Source organism: Ictidomys tridecemlineatus, chromosome 4 (genome assembly GCF_052094955.1).
Source record: "Ictidomys tridecemlineatus isolate mIctTri1 chromosome 4, mIctTri1.hap1, whole genome shotgun sequence".
In the NCBI taxonomy this organism is placed as follows: Eukaryota; Metazoa; Chordata; class Mammalia; order Rodentia; family Sciuridae; genus Ictidomys; species Ictidomys tridecemlineatus.
Genome location: NC_135480.1, coordinates 82,855,293 through 82,872,482, shown reverse-complemented (window position 1 = coordinate 82,872,482; position 17,190 = coordinate 82,855,293).

Genomic DNA, 17,190 nt, shown 5'->3' with positions numbered 1-17,190 from the left:
AAAGGGGAAAATTATAGTGCTCATTTTAACAAAAATATCTCTAACTATTTTTAAATTACTCAACCTACAGGACAGCCACATCTGTCAGAGAAGATCAAGTGATGATTAAATAATATTCACCTTAAAATCAGTAATGCACTTGGAAGAGGAAATAAATAATAACTTTCTGTTAACAGAAAATTTTCTCCTTGCCATAAGTTTTAAATTGAGGAAAGATGAAATTAAAAAGGAGAGACTGTTTCCACTGTTCCTTCTCTGTCACCCTACAAGATTGTTCTTTCTGTTTTCTTGGTGTCTGTATAATCATCTTTCTTAGTAAACATCTTTAGAGTAATGTAAAATTGTTCCTCCATCCTACTCACTATTTTTTACTCTTACCTTATTTCCATCAATAGAGGGTTAATTTTTTTTTCAAATTTAAACTGTCTAATAGCACTTCTAAGATTGCTCCAAACTTTAAGCTAATCCATTCGTATTTTGTGATTAACTTTGCACTCTTCAAAAAAGACTGTTCCAGTCCTCTTCCATATGAAAAGTTCCCATATGAACATTTATGAAAAGTTATTATGAGTCAAACAGAAAATATTTCTACATATTTTGACACAGATATGTATGCAATTCCATGTGCAGTAATAATTTAAAAACAAGCATTAGTTCCAAGAAACAATGCTTAGACAAGAACAAATTTAGTCCTTGAACAAGAGAAAACAAATCCTAATGCTTTATCCTTTTGTAGTCTGTGAGCTATTGTATCTGAGTAGATAGTGATGAAATGTTTGTGTGAAGCAAGGATGGTAATGAAGCAGGACTAGGAGTAGTTTATTAATATTATTTTGTTGGGTTCATTTGTTCATGGTCAGAGTCCTTGGAATTCCAGAAAAATAAGCTATCAAATGAAACTTTTCAATATTTCCCATTTCTAAAACAAAATATATTTGGTGTTTAACCTAGATTCCCCTGCAATATTGTTGTCTAGATTTTTGTTTCTTCCTAGTGTCTCTCATTCAAAATACTCTTAAAAAGCAAATTAATAACTGACTCTTGCAAACACTACTTTTTCCTCTAAAAGTCAAATTGTTTTAGCAATTTGAAGACGGAAAATAATTTTGAAAAATTTCAGTCATTTATTTTAGGGTTTCACTCTAAACTATTTCCTAATAATCCCTAAAATTTCTTTGATGAAAACTTGAACACAGTACTCAATTAGAGTCCCATTGATGATTAGAAGAGTAATTTCAAGCCTCAACATGGTAAAACTTCAGCATGATCCAAGAGCCAAGAATCAAGTTCAAAATATTAACAATGGCTAATGACATTTGTCTAGAAATTTCTCTGCACTCTATAGGGAAAAAGAATTTGTGAAATTTATTGCAGTCTTAAAAAGTAATTTTCTATTTTTGCGTCCATTTTGTTTCTTGTATTCCTTGCGCTTAAGATAGCCATGAAATTACCTATTCACTAGTGCAAGGAAACAGGACAATCAATCAATCAATAAAAAGAAAGGAGGCACTTTCTGGCTCTGAGTAAAAATATGTGGAAAAATGGGTGGAAAATAGCAAGAACAACTTCCAAACACGAGAAAATTATTAAATTGTTGGAGTCTGTGGGAGATGGAAAGGAATGAAGAGATCACTGAAGAGACTGTGGCTGAGAAAGGAGTCTGAGCCCACTCTTCCAGATAATCTCTCCTGCAGTCCCCACAGGGGAGGGATGCCTGGGGTTCCTATTTACATGGAAAATAGAATTTCCGTGTAATTGTTTTCTAATTTTGGAGTCCAAAATAAATTTTTTCAAGCACTCAATTGTTTTTATAAAAGGATTATCACTAAAATAGCTGCCCAATATATTCTGAATATTTTGTTTCCCGCCGTTTCTCCTACCAATGTCTGTGATCTACTTCTCTCCCAGTACCTTTAAAACCCAACTTCTATACTGCATGCACGTGGAGAACTTTCCAAGCCAACAATATTAGTATCAGCTGATATTGATAAAACAAAAGGCAAAAATTATGTAAAGACCTAAGTTAATAGAAGTTAGACAGCTATTCTAAAAATCTTGAAATACCAAACTAGACTTATTTTTTTTTTGTAAAAAACAGAAACATTTAAATTTTGTTGTTTTAAAACATACCTGGGTATACAAGGCCTTTATGTTGCATTTGCTTGTTAAAAATGCCATTACTTGAAAAGTAGCTACATTGACAGATTAATCATTTCCATTCTGCTTCTCAAACTACCAATCTGACAATTCTCAACATTCACTTGTCTGAATGTTTTACATTTTAATGATTTGAGTGAAATATCATTTGTTCTATTACTATACTTGACAAATGGCCGCCAACTGAGATTATTTCCACCATTATACTTTAAAGTTTCTGTCTCCAAAGAAGCAGTACATGTTGGCTTCACCATGAATTAACAAAGGTGCCATTAACGACAGAGTTCCATTAATGCTAAAAGTCTCAATTTGTCTCATACCTAAAATCCTAATGGTTCCTTCCTCCCTATTAATAGCATTAGTTACCATTGTAATTGCTGCTACAGCAACTCAAAGAAATGTGTTCACTATTAATGGTTTAAATTATAACACTGAGGAAACTCGGGGGTTCAAATTAAAACCCTCCACTATATATCTAAAAGGAAAAATCAAAGCTCTAAAAACAGAAGTACAGTGAATAAACTGAGGTAAGAAGAAGGAAAGATTATCTAAACTTCTTAAGATTTTAACTTCTTCATTTAAGAAGATAGACAAAGACCATGACTTATTCTAAGCCTCAGAAACATTTAATTTTTTTCATATGAAACAAAGTAAACATAATTTTAGATGCAATTGGACACACTATAGGTCAGTCCCCCTGAAGAAAACTAGTATGTGTAACATTTTCTCTTTCTTATTCTTATAGAAATGCTATGAAAAATATATAGCCAGATCTTCTCTGCAACCTGAAATTGGAAATACCCTATACACATTTTCACAGAAAGATTGGCCTCCTTGACTAGTGTTTTTATTCTTTCAAGTCCATTACCTCTGAAAACTGATTATCTCACCTTCTAGTTACGACAGAAAGGAGAAATACATGAAAATGTCTGGTATTGTAGCCATCAAAAAGTTACAAAAGCCACAAAGAAAACTGAGAAATTGATCATTACTTCTGCACAAATAAAAACAGCCTAAAAACCACCCAAGTATCAGGAAATATATCCTGGCACATAGTCCCTCTGTGTTCTCCAATCTGATGAAGACATCTCTTACTCCCTACTCCACCCTGGCTCAACTTCTTCCATCTGTCTGAATATCTCATATTATCTCCCCTGAATCTCCAAACCATAGGTATCATCTGAAACCAAACCCATGGCTCCCTTTGGAAAGTATTAATACAACTATTATAACCTTGAAGAGTCTGTCTTTCCCTTTTTTGCACTATCTTTTGTAAAACTTGATATATACTTTTCTTCATTGTTTAAATTGCCCTCCATCTTAAAAAAATACACATTTTGAGAAGAAATAATATAACAGCATTATAATTCTTTCAATTTCCATGGTTCTGACTACTTGTAGGTGTCTAATCCAGCCCCACCATAAGCTCTAAATCCTGGTTTCTCATTTGCAAACTATATGATGTGGAGTACACATCCAAATGTTATTTTTTTTTCAGTGTTTTAGTTATAAAGATTGAGTCATATTTTACATGTAAAATTATCAGCACATGCCTCACACATACTAAGTGCCTAATGAATATCAGAGGATAGATGGTTACCTCATTTATCAAGGAAAACATGGATGTATCCATGTGCACAACTCCCAGGTCTACCTTGATATTCCAATCTATATGAGTAGCTGCATACCCTACATTCTGTGAATTGCAAAGGTACATCACATTCACTATTTTGTGTGTGTGTGTGTGTGCGCGCGCGCACGCGCGTGTGTTTGTATGTGTGTGTGTGTGTGTGTGTGTGTGTGTGTGTGTGTGCATGCTCGCATTACTTGTTTGGCTATATGCTACGCTGTAAGAATACAGTAATGAAAAAGACATAATTTCTCTGCTCTCCTGTAAATTATCATCTTTTATAAAAGGGAGTCTCATTTTTCACTGTGAGCAGGGTAGTCATTAGGCTCTCCCAACATTTAGTGTGGGAGTTGAGTTCTTTATCCTGAGGACACTTTGCTAACATTCCTTTACTGCCAACTACCAAGTTCAAAGTTTCGATAGAACATGTCAGACAGACATGATCTGCCAGCATGCCTCATTCCTCCCTACTGATTAATCTCAAAAGATAAAATGAACATTTAAAGCCATAGGATTCACCAAGTCCAAAAGTGAGCAAGACTCCAAAAAGGTAAAACAGCCTCAATTATGTTTCAAAATACTCTGTCAGCTCTGCCTCACAAGTTGTCAGGCATGCATGCCTCTTTTTGGTGAAACTTTGAGGATTCATCTCTGCTTCCATGGCTTTCTTTTTTTTTTTTCTTTTTAACTTTCAGGTTTATTGCCCTCTGTCATCTCTTTCTTATTTCCCTTGATCTCCAAATAATAACTTTCTTCAAACTGAGATGGGTAGCCAGATACAGTAACCAGTAACAGATTACTAAGAGAAGAACCTCTTGTGTGAGCATAAATACAGGACACAAAATATCAGCATATCACCACTCTGAGCAAGCAGCAAGCCTTGAAGCATTCCTTTGAAACTGTTACCTAGATACATCCAAACATTAGTATTTTCCTCATTATATATTTAGTAGAGATATCATATGCCTCAACTACTTAGCAAGACCCTGTCTAAAAAATAAGAAATAAAAATGGCTAGAGATGTAGCTCAGTGGCAGAGCTGCTTTGGGTTCAATTCACAGTACCTCCAAACACTAAAACGTAATTTGATCAACTTCACTCTCAATATCTCCCCCAAAGTTTAGAATCTACTAAGGAAAACAGATAGGGAACTATAAATAATGAGCTTGCAGAGTAGCCTAGTTATAAATACATTTGAATCTCTATTGGTGCAATATCTCAGAGGGACCCAAGGAGCTATCAGAATGAGATAGACCCCAATGTGCCACATCCCTCTTGTCTTAGTGAAAGCTAAATATGGGTTCTGTAATCCTTGGTCATCCTGCAGAACAACTTTTTCCCTGTTTTTCTGTATCACTCTACATGGCTCACCACTCCATTTCTGGGACCATTAACATTAAATCACATTATGCCTTTGTCTCTTTGTTTCATTAGTCACCCTTAAAGAAAAGGGATACCTACATTTAAATACGATTATAAATTTTTACATTTTCCTTTTAAAACTTGTCTCCTTCTACTCTCACTTCAAAAATTTTCTCGCTATATCTTATAGAACCCACTGTCATTCATTAAAAATATATATATATTTTGTATTTTCAGCCTCTTCTGTGAAAGTCTCCTTTGTCTTCTCACTTCAACAGAAACCTAGTTCTCTCATCAGGCTGGTCTTTCTTGCTGGCTTTCTCAAGTGAAGACTATACACTCGTAACATCTGGATGACAGGTGGATATGCTTGATAGTTTTCTTTGCTAATTTCAGGCCATTATTATTCCCACTTTGATACCCCTAGATATTGAATCTTATGCCATAAGCCCATAATACTCACCACTCCTCTTCTTGAGATAAATATATGTATATGAATGATAAATGCCTGTTTTTCACCTCTTTGTGCTGGATGATTTTACTTTCTGACTCACTGTATATTTCTCTGACACTACTCCTGTCATATTTTTTATGCCTTCTGTATTAAAATGTACTTAGGTCTTTGGATTTTAGTTATGCATGCCAACAGATTAGGAGATTATGACCATTGAAAGATTGCTTATAAGTTTCCATTCCCAAGGGAAAGGAGCACCTCACTGTCTGCAGAGTCACATGGAGAAGGACTAGGTTCAGTAAGGAGGTGTCAAGGGGGAAGCACAGGTCAGAGCCTTTACTGGAGTTTTCATGGGAAAGAATGGTCAAGACCAGGTAGGTAGACGTAGTAATTTTAGGAATAAATAGTTAATTTCAGTCTTGGCTTTTGGGCTGTTCCTATAATCCCTAACTTTTCCCTTCTTGGCCCTTGAGTAATTTAGGGCCAGGAATATTAGCTTAGGGTATGAGAGTTTGATAAAGGAGATAATTAAAGGTGTGAGCTCTGGATTTGTTGGTTTTCATAACAAAGGTGTGCTCTCAGGCAAGTTGTTTACTATCTTCAGGAATTAACTAAGTCTGTCACACGACCAGCTCTGCCTTCATGAAAGAAGGTTCAATTCATGAGTAAATGCTAGGGAGTTTTAAACTAAAGAGACAAGACTCTTCTTACCTTTAATACCAGCTCCGGGATGGCTTCTCCTAGCTCCCGCCTCCAGCCACCTAATGCGGTGGCAAGGTTTACAGAAGAGACGAGAGAGAGAGAGAGAGAGAGAGAGAGAGAGAGAGAGAGAGAGACAGACAGACAGACAGGCACGGCACGCCTCTGCACAGACAAGCCCTTGGACCTGGAAAAGGTTGGAGAATAGCTCTGATACAGCTGTGTCTAAGCGCCTCTCACCCAGCCAGGGAAGTAACTCAAATCACCTGTGAGGATGGCCTCCCACAACTAAGCCTGGGAGGACCAGTGCAGGGCCACCACAATGTCAAAGCATCATAAAATAGAGAAAATTTAAAAACATGGTTATTAAACCCATAATATCCATGCTGAGGATCTTTCCAACATTCTGGCCCCTTGAGGCCTTTGTGTAATCGATAATGATTGTGCTCACTGATCTCTAGGTCTCTACTTTAATCTGGGCCCTCTGTTATAGCACATCTCCCAGCCCCTCATTCGTAATTGGGCCCTTGTGACTAAGCTCATTCATTGGGCTTTGACTAAGTGATATTTGCCACTCTAGACCTGACTTATAATACTTTCAAACTATACGTCATTTTCTCTTCTCTTGTCTGAGGCCAGACACAGAGGATCCTTTGGGGAACTAGATGCTACTATTTGAATGAATGTGGGATCCTGAATCACACTCCTCCCCTGTTGCTGATGCAGACTGAACTAGGAAGAATATTACTAGATGAATCTGCTGAGCTGTCTTGACTTTTTTCCTTTGGCACGTAACTCTTATAATGCCCTTGTTTTGTCCAGTGCACAGAACTCACTCTCAAGTCTCCTAGCAGTCGTGTTTATACATAAGCCTGGATATTTTATTCCTGATGGCTGCAACTCCCCCATAATCTCAATTTTAAGTATTCCATTCTCTTGCTACCATCTCCTATATTCTGGCTTAGCCTTTCTAAAACACCAACCCCTTACAATCTGCTCTCTATAGATCTTGATATATTTTCATTTTCTGGTTTAAACCCCATTCTATATTCACTTCCCTTCTTAACCACCCAAAATTCCATTGCCCATCATTAAAATTACTCTCCTGCATATATCATCATTTCCAGTGACTTTCCTTAACTCACTTTATTTGCTTGACAAAATCCCTACTGCAAGCGTTTATCTATCCACATTAGACAATTGTGCCTCTTCTCCTGAACATACTTGGCAGAAAGCACATCCACGTGCTAACATCACTTTAAATTCCTGATCATATTCTGAAAACCATTATTCTCTATTGCTGTCAAACAAGTGTGTTATATTTCTTGCCTAGCTCCTAAAGAAATATTCCACATCTCTCTTTAAATCTCTGAAATCTTCTCCACATAGTCATGATCTACTGATGATTTTGGTTTCAATTTTGTGTTCATTTTTGTTTCCCCACATTCCTAACACCACCTCTACCCGAAGTTCCCTACAACTCCTTCCCTCATGCTGTGTTAAACCACACAGATCTGAGGTAAGGCTATCACTTCACTGTTGAATTCCACCCCACTCCTTTCACCTAAAGTCGCTACCCGCACAAGTTTCCCTCATTCTCCTAGGTACCACCAGCCTCTTCCCCTTGCGAATGCAACTCTTCCATTGCCACACAGTACACTTTAATTTCTGTTCCTCTCTCTCCTCAAAAAAAAAAAAAAAAAAAACTCCTTTCTTTTGATTCAGCTTCTCCTCCATATAATGGTATACTCCTATGACTTCATATAATAAGGTCTTTGAAAGACTTATCTGTACCTACTTCCTATTTGGCACTTTTCTTTTTAAAACCTGTGTACTTCATACCTTTCTCTCTGTAACTCAATTGAAACTCCTTTGTTTGAGGTAGGCAATAATTTCTGATTTGCTTAAATCTGCTTTCATTTTATTTGACATCATTTACAAGGCCTTCCTGTGGATAAGAAGGCAAAACAGAACAAAATTTTTTTCTGAGTTTCCTAAATTTTACACTCTCCTGATTTTCCCCCCTACCCAATTGACTCTTTATTATCCAGTTCTTCTGCTTGCTCTTCCCATCTTGCTCAGATTTTAATGTCAGGATGTTCCAGGTCTCAGTACTTGGATAATTTCTCATCTATTTATATGCCTACCTCTTTGTTTATCAGACCCAATGTTGTGGTTTAGAATGTCATCTAATGATGATACCCAGGTCAGAGTCCTTTATGATCTTCAAATATGTATGTATATGAAAGGGACAAGTAGAGTGAACATATTGACACTTGCCTGTAATCCCAGCAGCTCAGGAGGCCTCACCAACTAAGCGAGGCCCTAAGCAACTTAGTAAGAACCTGTATCAACATAAAAAATTAAAAAGGCCAGGGATGTGGGTCAGTGCTTAAGCACCTCTGAGTTTAATCCCTAGTAACATAAAAAATAAAATAAAATAAATAAATAGCAGGAGTAAAGATAGCATTAACAGTTCATCTGGGATAGTCTTCTCATTTAACATGTTCTAAATTGTAGTTTTGATCTCCATAATATGCCCTATTATTGTAATTCTTTCCATTAATGTAAATGGAAAAGCATCATTCCAGTCATCATGTCAAAAAATAAAAATTTTAAAAAAACAAATTAAATTTTCTTTCACAGGCCATCTCTGTTAGAAGGGCATCCGGGATCTGACCACAGGTCTTTACCTAAACTACGATTTCTCATGGGAATTAATGCAACAACTTCCTACCCTGTTCTTGTGCCCTACAATTCATGACCAGCACAACAAAATTTTCTGTGTCATTCAAAACTAAAGCAAATTCCTTTCAGCACTCTACAAAATCTTAGGGAAGCCTGTTTATTCTCCTTAGTTCTCTGATCTCATTTCTTATCCCCTCCCTACTGTTCACTGTTCCAACTACACTATCCATGCTGCTCTCATGGGTACCAGGCCCACTCCTGCTAGAGTATTTTCCCCTTTACCCAAAGAACTCTCTTCCTATATGTCCATGTGCTTCATTCCTTCATGATTTTTAATCTTCACTCAAACATCCCCTTTTCAGTGAAGCTACTCAATGCACCATAATATTTTAAGTTGCAGACCTGACTCTAGTCATCAAACCCTTTGCCCCCACTGTTTTTCTGGACAGTGCTTTAAAACAAATGGCATATTTTAAGTGTTACTTACTTATTTGAATCATTTTATGTCTCACTGTGTCCCTCTATGACTTTCCTCATAAAGACATCACCAGAATATAAACTCTTTGAGGACAGAGTCTTCAATCTCTTGTTCCCTGCAGAATACCCTGTGCCAGGTATAGTATCTGTTGCTATAGTTTGAATACTTTTTCTCTCTGGAACTTATGTTGGAAATAATTGTCATTGTAATAGGATTAAGTGGTGGAACATTAGGAAGGAATTAGGTCATAGGGCCCTACCCTCATAGATGCATCAATGCCATTGTCACAGGATAAGGTTAGTTATCTCAAAATCGGTTTGTTAGATTGTTTCTTTTGCTGAGAAAAAGAGTTTTTTTTTTTTGTTTGTTTGTTTGTTTTTTGTTTTTTGGGTTTTTTTTAGTTTGAATTCATCCCATTTCTTGATTCTTGACTTCATTTCTTGCACTTGAGGAGTCCTGTTAAGGAAGTCTGGGCCTAATCTGACATGATGAAGATTTAGGGCTAGGTCCTTGATCCACTTTGAGTTGAGTTTTGGGCATGGTAAGAGAGAGGGGTTTAGTTTCATTTTGCTGCATATGGCTTTCTAATTTTCCCAGCACCATTTGTTGAAGAGGCTATCTTTTCTCCAATGTGTCTTTTTGGCACCTGTGTCTAGTATGAGATAACTGTATTATGGGGGTTTGTTTCTGTGTCTTCTATTCTGTACCATTGGTCTATATGTCTATTTTGGTGCCAATACCATGCTGGGTTTTTTTTTTGTTTCTATAGCTTTGTAGTGTAGTTTAAGGTCTGGTATAGTGATGCTTCACTCTTGCTAAGTATTTCTTTGGCTATCCTCAGTCACTGATTTTTTTCCAAATGAATTTCATAATTTCTTTTTCGATATCTATAAGGAATGACATTGAAATTTTAATTGGAATCACATTGAATCCATATAGTACTTTGGGTAATATGGCCATTTTGACAATATTAATTCTGCCTATACAGGAGCATAGGAGATCTTTCCATCTTCAAAGGTCTTCTTCAATTTCTTTCTATAGTGTTCTATAGTTTTCATTGTAGAGGTCTTTCACCTCTTTTGCTAAATTGACTCTCAAGTATTTTTTAACCTATTGTGAATGGGTTAGTTTTCCTAATTTCTTTTTCAGAGGCTTAATCATTGATGCATAGAAATGCATTTGATTTATGGGTATTGATTTTATATCCTGTTACTTTGCTGAATTCATTTATTAATTCTAGAAGTTTTCTGGTGGAATTTTTTGGATCCTCTAAGTATAAAATCATGTCATCAACAAATAATGATAGTTTGAGTTCTTCGTTTCCTATCCATATCACTTTAATTTCTTTTGTCTGTCTAATTGCTCTGGCTAGATTTTCAAGAACTGTGCTGAATAGAAGTGGTGAAAAGGGCATCCCTGTCTTCTTTTTTTTTAGAGGGACTGTTTCTAATTTTTCTCCACGTAGAATGATATTGGCCTGGGGTTTAGCATAGATTGCTTTTATAATGTTGAGGTATATTCCTACTATTCCTAGTTTTTCTAGTGTTTTGAACATGAAAGGGTGCTGCCTACATTTTGGGAGCAAATTTTTGCCACATGCACATCAGATAGAACATTAATCATCTCCAGGATATATAAAGAATTAAAAAAACTTAACACCAAAAAATGAAACAACACAATCAATAAATGGGCTAAGGAGCTGAATAGACACTTCTCAAAAGAAGATATACAATCGATCAATAAATATACTAAAAAATGTTCCACATCTCTAGCAATTAGAGAAATACAAATCAAAACTACTCTATGATTTCACCTCATTCTAGTCAGAATTGCAGTTATCAAGAATACAAACAACAATAAATGTTGGCAAGGATGTGGGGGAAAACGTACACTCATACATTGCTGGTGGGCCTGCAAATTGGTACAGCCAATCTGGAAAGCAGTATGGAAATTCCTTAGAAAACTTAAAATGGAACCACTATTTGAACCAGCTATTCCACACTTCTTGATTTATACTCAAAGGACTTAAAAACAATATATTACAGTGATTCAAACACATCAATGTTTATAGTAGCACAATTCACAATAGCCAAACTGTGGAACCAAACTAGGTGCCCTTCAGTAGATGAATGGATAAAGAAACTGTGGTATATATACACAAAGAAATATTAGTATGTAATAAAAAAGAATAAAATTATGGCTTTTACAGGTAAATGGATGGAGTTGGAAAAAATCATGCTAAGTGAGCCAATCCCAAAATACCAAAAGCTGAATATTTTCTCATATAAGTGGATGCATATCCATAATGGGTGGGGGAGCATGGGATGAGTAGAGGAACTGTGGATGGGGCAAAGGGGAGCAGGGGAGGGAGCATGGAGGTAGAGAAGATTGGCGAAATGAGATGGTCATCATTATCCTAGGTACATGTATGATTGCATGAATGTTTTGACCCTACTTTGGATACAACAAGAGAAGTGAAAAATTCTGCTTTATTTGTGTACAATGACTGAAAGAGCATTCTGTCTTTTATAACTGATTAAAACAAATAAATAAATAAAATTTTAAAAACACTGCAAAAAAAAAGTGGTTTGTTATAAAGAAAGCCCAGACCTTCCTGCTTTCTCTTTTATAGGCACTCTCTTGCTTCTCTCCTCTACCATGAGATACACTAAGACCCTCACAAATTGCCCACCAGATGCTGGCATCTTGCTCTCCAATATCTTAGCCTCCAGAACTATAAAAATCAAGTCTCTTTTCTTTATAAATTGTTCAGTCTTAAGTATTCTTTTAGAGCAGCAAAAATTAGAATAAGACACCTGGTTGGGAATAAGTACTCAATTAATATGTGTTGAATAAGTGCATATAAATCAAAAGAATTAAGAAAGAATCAAGCCCTCCTTCAGACACTCAGAGCATTTTATATTTCTTTTCTGTGTAAGTAGTTCATTATTGTATGAAACATAATCATTAACATCTCATTAGGAATTTTAGTCACTCAATTTCTGTTGCCATGATATTTTTCTCTTAAATGTTTAGTGTTACTTATAAATTTCAAGAGTGTGCCATCTTAAACAGATACCAGGTCACAGAAGAATGTTAATGCCTCTTTTCTGTGCACCTAGATTTACAGTCTTACCCTATCCCTCTTTGAATCATCTTTTCTGCCTGTCCCTGTGCACTTGCAAACACTGGCACCTTGCATAGTATAACCAAAAGAAAAATGGGGTGAGCATATCGTATTTAAACCCAGTTATATAGACACAGTTTCCCCATTGCTGGATAAGACTAGCCAGGCTTACAGCTAGCTATTACCTGCTTGGCTGATTTAGTCTTCTCTCTCAGGCACATAAAAATGCCACCTGCTATTCACTTGATTGAAGACAGAATGATGTGAGCATCTAGTAAAGAAGACAGAAAAATAACACAGCATTTTTGATTCATGTGTTCATATTAATTCTCATTTTTTTTTCTCCTACTCTATTTCCATTTCTCTCAGTCAAATCTTTTTCACAACAGACTGTTTGCCCCAATATTGGGCTCATTATATTATTGTATTCCTGCTTTCATTGTGGACTATTTGTTCTCAAAATATATCTATTCAATTGGCTCTTCTACAAAAGGGTTATTGATATCAAAGGCACATCAGAGATTTTCAATGAGGTGCAGCATATTCCCTCAACAGTCTAAATAAAAGATTTATAATGTCATTGTAGAATATCATTCAAATGTCTTGGCCCATTAAGTTGCAATTGATGCTTAACTAATGTGCTTTCTCTTGACGTGCCTATCTTTTCACAGCACTGGATAGCAATACTCCGAGGAGATGAAGATAAGATGGGTGAGAGTTCAACTTGAGATTTCTATATAGGAGAAAGGGTAACCTATGTAGGAGAAGCTAACTAGAGTTTAAAAGGATTTTTATGCTTTTATATAATCATATCTGTGGCAGTAGGTATTTTGCAATCAGATTTTCAAACTCAATATACAGACTTAATCTCATTTTTTTCAGTGGTCTTTTAAATTAGTAAAACAGAAGAAAAATAATATTTCAATTTATAAAAATGCAAATCAGTTACCCAGAACAGAAAAAGGCTAACACATTTCACATATACTTCACATTTTCATACAATGTGAAAAGAGAAAGAAAGACAGGCTTTGTAGTTTGCAGTTCTGGTTCATCTGAGATACCTATGTCCCCAGTTTTCAGACATTGCCTTATCGATGGGCCCAACTGTAATCATTCTCTTATACAGGAAACTCAATTTTCAGGAATTGCTTGCAAGACATTCCCACATTGAGGCCTGGACAATGCAGGCCTCAATGCAGCAAACTCAGCATCTTAGAAACACAATTGCTTCTATGCTTCAGACTCTATGTGTCCCTCTTGCTTTCAGGGAAACAGAATGTCAGAGTGGACTAAGGTAGGAGACTATATGAGTTCAAATCCAAGTTCTGACTCTAACCAGTTCTTTTACTCTAAACAAGGTTCTTCACCCAGTCATTATTGTTTTCTTCTGAAAAAAAAAGTGGGATAACAAGAGAAGTATGTGGTTAGGTTTAAACACCGAGCCCATGGAAACCTCTATGTGAATATTTTCTGACTTGCTATTTCTATATCCTTGTTTCCTACCTTGATTATTAGCAATATTCATCTTTCAAGTTACTCAAGCTAAACATTGCATGTCGCCTTTGATATGTCTCCTTTGAAAATAATTTAATTACAAAGAATTGTTTTTACCACAGTAAGAGCTCTCTCTACCCCTTTCCACTTTTCATTCTCACTGTTCTTTTATAGTAGTTTCTGTCAAAATTATATTTTTCTGCATCACTGAAATAGAAACCCATTCTACCTCCATGTAGCCTGTCATACTGCCTTCTGACTTGCTAAAAGCAAATGAAGATTAACTCTCTCTTGTTCCCTAAAATCTCCTATATATTTCATTACCTACAGAAAAGTTCCTTACTTTTATAATGAAATTCTAGATTTTCTATAACCAAATGGTAAACTGCCTGGTATGTTTGGATATGAGGTATTCCACAAGAAGTCCTGAATTCATTGGACTGTGAGATCTTTTACCTAATCAGTCTATAGTTATTCATGTACCTATATATAGAAATTCATATTTACAGAAATTATATATATTTACAAATAGTAACTAAACATTTAAGAGTTAAGGGTAATCAAAAGGTTAAAGTACTTCTTTTACTACTCCTGACTGGAGAGTGCTAAATTTTAACAACGAAACTAATTCAAGAACATGGGTCAAACCACTATATTATGTTGTTTTATGACCTCTTTGAGTAAATGAGTTCATAAGCCCCACATAAAGGCAGTTTTAGAAGTCAAAATTCTGTTTAGCTTCATCATTCTGCTTAGTGAATTCACTTCAAATCTATTAAATGTTTTGAGAAAATTAAATTTGAAAATGCAATAAAATGAAAGAAGCCTATTTCTAAATAATTATTTTCAATGGAGATAATCTATGGAAAAAATAGATCACCAAAAAGTCACATGTTTTTGGCTTTGAAGTTTTTATGACTTTTGTACAACAAATTTAACTTGTTTGTGACATGTTATTTAGGATAATTCTAAAATGAGGCTGTGACCTGGAATAATTTTCTTCTGAGCTCTTCATGATAGAAAAAATTAAAGGGCAAATTTATCCTTACTGTGTATTTTAAAATCAATTAAATATTTTCAGCATTCAATCCTTAGCATGTGTAACTGTGGGAGATTCAAAACACAGCCTCTAAGTGAGGTGAGAATATGTTTTGGTGCTATGTGGTTATTAATAAAATGTATCTCCCCTTTGGAACCAAGCAGCACATAGTACCTTTACCACATATTAATAATTATTTCTCATCTCAGCTCTGCTAATCACTAGCAAATGCCTTTGGGATACTAATGTCAGCACAGGTTCTCTTTAAAATGGGATGATGAGTATATACAAATGAACTTGACCTTTCCCTTGTGAATCCTGTTTAATTCTTGAAGTACCACTCCCATTAGGTCCCTAGACCTTAGTAACTCAATTTTTGGTTCTGGCATTCTGTCTTGGCCCAGAACCAAAACTTATGAACTACCAAGAAAAATAAATTTAAGATATCTTGTTCCCATAATTCCCCCACTCCAAGGTCCCTATTGTTATTCAACCACCTGCACCCAAGGTCAATTCTAGATTGCTGCACACAAGGTCATTTCCAGCTTGCTCTTGTCCCTTGTTAAAAAAGATGTGAAACCTCTATTCAAGTGACTCTGGTTGCTGCATCTTGCAGAGGGGCAGCTGGCAGACACTCTCTGTCAATTTAAACCTTTACTTAAACTCAGAGATGTGTCTCTCATGGATATTAGCACTAGCTACACCTAACACCTCCATGGAACTCCAGGTCTTGAGGATATAATAGGAAAACACCAGATTATTAAAAACTCTCAGGTCGGTTTCTAATGCCAACAATACTAAATTCCATGACGCATTGTCTTAAATAAATATTTTACTTTCATGTGTGCATATCTTGGTCCTTCAATTACTCTTGAGTGTGACATTGAGAGAAATTCAGTGACTGTATGGACATAGTTTACTGAATCCATCTTAAATGTTCAATAAGCATTTGCCTTACCAAGGGAATCGACATTATTCCATAATTCCACATGCAGCATACTCCCGAAAGGGAGGAACAAGCCTTATGTACTCAGGTGTATCTGATATATTACTGTGGGAGGACAACAAAGAATGCCCCTGACCGATGCCCTCTGAACCCTGGAAGTTCCTCCTGATAAAGCTGCTGCCCCATTACACATTCTATTTATGCATGAATTTTTGTCCTACAGTCAACTAAAGGATCTTTTATTTTTCATGCCTCTGGTTGTGTTTGGTAAACTTTTATTTAGTTCCTGAAACCAGTAGGTTACATTCATGCACGTGAGATAAGAGGTTTGATGCAACCACTTTTAGAGCCCATGGGACACTCCTGCCCATTCCAGACCTCAGGTTGTTGTCTATGAATGGAACTGCAAACAGAGGGTGTTATTTTTAGAAAATAAAGACATGGAAGTGAACAGAAGAGCTTCTTCTGTACCATGTTAGGTAGTACACAGAATGGTGAGGGAGAGGAAGAGAGATGGTGCCAAGAGAGAATGAATTTGCCCGAGGCAAATTAAATAAAATAAACCCAGATAGTTGCATTTTGAGGGCACACTGTGTTGAATAGTTTGTCAAATTAAGTGTATAGTTTAAATTAAGTATATTTAAAATGTGTTTCTGTTTTGTGATGTGTCTATGCATATGTGTGTGTGTATGTATATATCATGTATGTTTATGTTTTAACAAGTTGGTTTTCTTAGATTTTATTTTCATAAGTTTGAACAGCTTTTGCCTTTGCTGGAACACTGTCTATAGCCAGGGGCATAATGAATTTTAATAAAGCTACTTATACAAAACTCTGTAAGTCTGAATGATTTTTTTATCATGTTATCTGTTTTATTCATCCTCATTCCCTTTCACATAGAATCATCTATCTCTCTAGCATGATGTTTTTTGTTCTACCAACAACCACAACTCTGTGTCTGTGTGTGTGTGTGTATCTGTGACTATGTGTGCGTGTTTGTGCTTATAGTCATTTCCCACTCCTGCTTTGAGTTTCCAAAACTAATGGCAAAGTAGTTTATGTGTAGTGTGTGCTCACTGAATACTCATTGTGATCAACCCTTTACTTCTTCAGTCT